This window comes from Chinchilla lanigera, unplaced genomic scaffold (assembly GCF_000276665.1).
Source record: "Chinchilla lanigera isolate Chin_1 unplaced genomic scaffold, ChiLan1.0 scaffold00112, whole genome shotgun sequence".
Classification (NCBI taxonomy): domain Eukaryota; kingdom Metazoa; phylum Chordata; class Mammalia; order Rodentia; family Chinchillidae; genus Chinchilla; species Chinchilla lanigera.
In genome coordinates, this window is record NW_004955513.1 from 2,405,367 (window position 1) to 2,409,144 (window position 3,778).

Genomic DNA, 3,778 nt, shown 5'->3' on the forward strand with positions numbered 1-3,778 from the left:
CGGCGGCGGGAGGGGCGGGGCCTGCCGGCCGTGGAGCGTGCGTGCTCCTCCGCTGGCGGCCGCAGTCCGAGCCTCTGGGTAGCGCGGGTCGGGCGTGTCCGCGCTGGTGCAGAGTGAGTGAGTGTGTGAGCGTGTGTGTGTTGCGTGGGTGTGAGGTGTGTCCGCGCTGATGAGTGCTGAAATCAGACCCACCTCCCCCGAATTCCAGTTAAGCCCCTCCCTGGCTCTGCGGCCTTCCCCAACTTGCTCAACCTTGCGGAGCACCTGGAAAACGCGGGTAATGAAAGTGACTTCCTTCGAGAGGCTGGAGGATGGCGCTGGGACCCTGAGAAAAGCCCCAGGCTGACATCTGCGCTTGTCCAGCGCCCTGTAAGGGTGACCTTGGCCTTGGCGTAGGCGAGGTGGGATTGGGGGTGCACTGCCCTGCCTACCCCCTTTCCCCGGTCTCAGCTGCCACCCCAAGGAGGTGCAAGCCGGAGGAGGTGGGGCGGCCCGAAGCTGGGCCTGTAGAATCTCGGCAGGGAGGGTCCAAGCCACACGGGCGCCGCAGGGCATGGTTCTAAAATATTTCTGCAATCAGGCGCGTGTCATAAATGCCAGGTTGTTTGTTTGTTTGTTTTTGTTTTCCGGTACCGGGAATTGAACTCACGACCTTGCGCTTGCCAGGCAAGCGCTGTGCCACTGAGCTAAATCCGACAGACACATTTGGCTTTGGGTGAGCTCCCTCCAGGCTGCTGAGGAGGCTCCTAGCCCTGCCTCCGGGGAAGGCCAGGTGGTGCTGGCACAGGCAGCACAGCAGGTGACCAGAGGGACTGGGCTCTCCTCGAACCCTGCCCCCTGCCCAGCTGGCTTTATTGCCTGTCCTTGCTCTCCTGTCTCCGATCCTGGGGGGACTCCTGTCCAGAGGCCCTCAGGAGTCTAGCTCCAGCCTTCAAAGTCTAGTGCAGGGGCGGCCCCAGGATGGGGGGAGGAGGAGTTAACCACACCGCACCCCCCACTACCTGCATGCACGGACTTGGGCTGGGTTTGGCCCTACTGGAGAGTCAACCCAGGGCCTTCTCTCTGAGCTAGATCCTCAGACCGTTGTATTTTTTATTTTTGAACAGGGTCTCACTAGGTTGAGAGACCAATGAGTTGCCCAGGTGGAACTCAAACTTGTGATCCTCCTGCCTCAGCCTCCCTGAGTGCTGGGATTGCAGGCGTGCATTACCACATCCAGGTGTTGACTGCATGTTTTTCCACAATTTCCATTTTGCCTTGCTCACCCGTTTCTGGCTCCCCTCGTGGTAAGTCAGCTTATGGCTCTCCCTGCACAGATACAGATTCACACACACACACCCCTCCATCTACACACAAGGACGGGCCTGCACACACTTATCCACTGGCATACACACAGACACATCACTGGTTTCTGGGGAAGCCCAGCCCACCCCTTTCTTACTCTGTGACCCCCTTCACATGGGGGTGAAACTGCAGAGACAGCACAGGGTGGCCCAGCCCAGTGGTGCTGGGTGGGCGCCCCAGGTCCCGCAGGGCCATCCCAAAGCAGGGATGAGGGTAGCATGTGTCACCTGAGGGGAGAACGCAGAGCCACACACACTGCACGCTCACCAAAACCCAAACCTACCAGGCCACCACGTGCAGCTACCATTTGGGGAACTCTCAGGGCACAGAAGGACAGGCCACCAGTGTGCACCCCAGGCTGGGGGAACCCCTACAGGACAAACCACCTGGTTTCTTCCACAAATACACCTCAGGGGGAAAAAATGAAAGGAAATGGTAAACAACCAAATGCAGCCTGTGGGTTCTAGATTGTGATTTGAGGAATGCAACTGTTGAAAAAATAATACAGAAGCCAGGCATGGTGTCGCATGCCTGTAATCCCAGCCTTCTGGGAGGCTGAGGCAGGAGAATCATAAGCTTGAGCCCAATTTAGCAAGACCCTGTGTCAAAATAAAAAATAAATTAGGCATGGTGATGCATGCCTATAACCCCAGCACCTGGGAGGGGGTCTTTATGCCATTTTCTCTACTTCTGTATCTATCTGAGGTTCCCATAATAACAGTTAAAAGAAAGGGCTTATTTTGAGACTTCTGCTGCCCCTGTCACTCCCAGCAGCCACTGAGATAGGGTCACAAGTGTCAGATCCTGGTGAGGCAGTGACATGTGGCCCAGCTTTGCCATGTCCCATGTTCCAGGCTATGTGCCCAGTGGCCCCTTATGTTGTCCTTACAGCAGACGCATGCTTAGACCTTTCCTGGTGGGCAGCTGGGAAACAGTCCTATGTCCAGACAGGGCTGTCAGAGCGGGGTCGGGGCTGGAACAGCCAGGGTCACCTTGGGTGCACCTGAACCGTATGGCTAATGCTGCCCCTTGCGCTCGGGATCTGCTGGGAGCAACAGGGGACTCGGAGCAGGCACAGCCCCCCATCACCAGGAAGTGGGGGTTACTGTGAACCGGAGTCTTTCTCGTCCTTGCCCGGCCTGCTCCCAGCGCCCCCCCAGGATATCTGCCCTTCCTGGGGCACCACGACAAGCCCCCCGGGAATGATGCTGTGCACACCTTCCACATGTTCCTGGAGGAGAGACAAAAAGGCTGTGAACGGACAGATGGAGAGGAGAACCAGGCCAAACCGAGCCCACACATGTTTTCTTTGGCCTGCAGAATGTTTTTAAATTTTTTAGCCAACAGTAAAAGGTCAGGTGATTTCATGTAAGAATCCGTATTTCCGCTCCTCCTGTAACTTCAGATGACCTGACCGCACCAGGTCTGCGTTCCCGCATGTGACAGGGGCAGTGGGTGGAGCCGAGGGCACTGTTGCTGCAGGGCCCTGGGTATCATCATCTGTCACTCCCTGGCCTCCGAGTGGCCGCCTCTAGTTTACAGACACACTGCTGTAGTCTGTCTTCTCCCTGCTCCACAACCCCCAACGGGACCCCCAACACGTCAGCCAGAGCGGTCCTAAGCTCTCAGAGCCCCTCGTCCTACACTGAGTTTGCAGGGCTCGCCCAGCATGCTGGGCCCCCGGGGCCTTGGGCCTCCATTCTCTGGTTCACGTCCTTCCGTCCGCCTGGCAGGCTCTCACCATCACCCTTTGGTGAATGTCTCCCAAGTGGTTCACAAATGTGGGCCCCCGCTGACGTCCCAACGGGGACCCAGGCCTGCCATTTCGCTAGGTCCCAGGGAACAGGGTTCAGGCCCACAGCGCAGTTCTGGGGACGCAGGACGCAGCTGAGAGAAGCGGGCGCAAAGCAACATTGGGGCGATGGCCAGCCCTTGAGAACAGCGGCCAGGTTCCCAGACATTGGCTCGTCCTGGTAGCAAAGCCTTTCACCCTTGCCGGCAGGTGGAGGTCGCCCTGTCTGTCTGGTGTTCTACTTTTAGAGCAAGGGTGTGGCTGGCCAAGCCCCTCTGTCATTTCCCCGACACAGACCTCGCCATTCCTGGCCTGCCTGGGTCCTAGAGTGGCCCGTGTGGGCGGGTGAGCACACCTCTTGGCAGCTGACGAATCTGGCGAGCGTGGGAGCGTCCAGGACACTGGGAGGACCCGGTGTGGCCCGGCCTCCTCTGCCTGACTTCCTGGGAGCTGTCAGTGGCCTCCCCTTCAGCCCCAGGAAACACATGGGCTGGAGGCTGAACAGAGCTGGTCAGAAGGTGAGAACGGGAGCATCAGCCCCCCAGGAGGCCACACGGGTGGAGAAGTGTGACATCATTGTCACTCCAACTCTGACCTCACAGGGTGTCACTGTCCAAGTACAACCACAACAAGACCCATCCA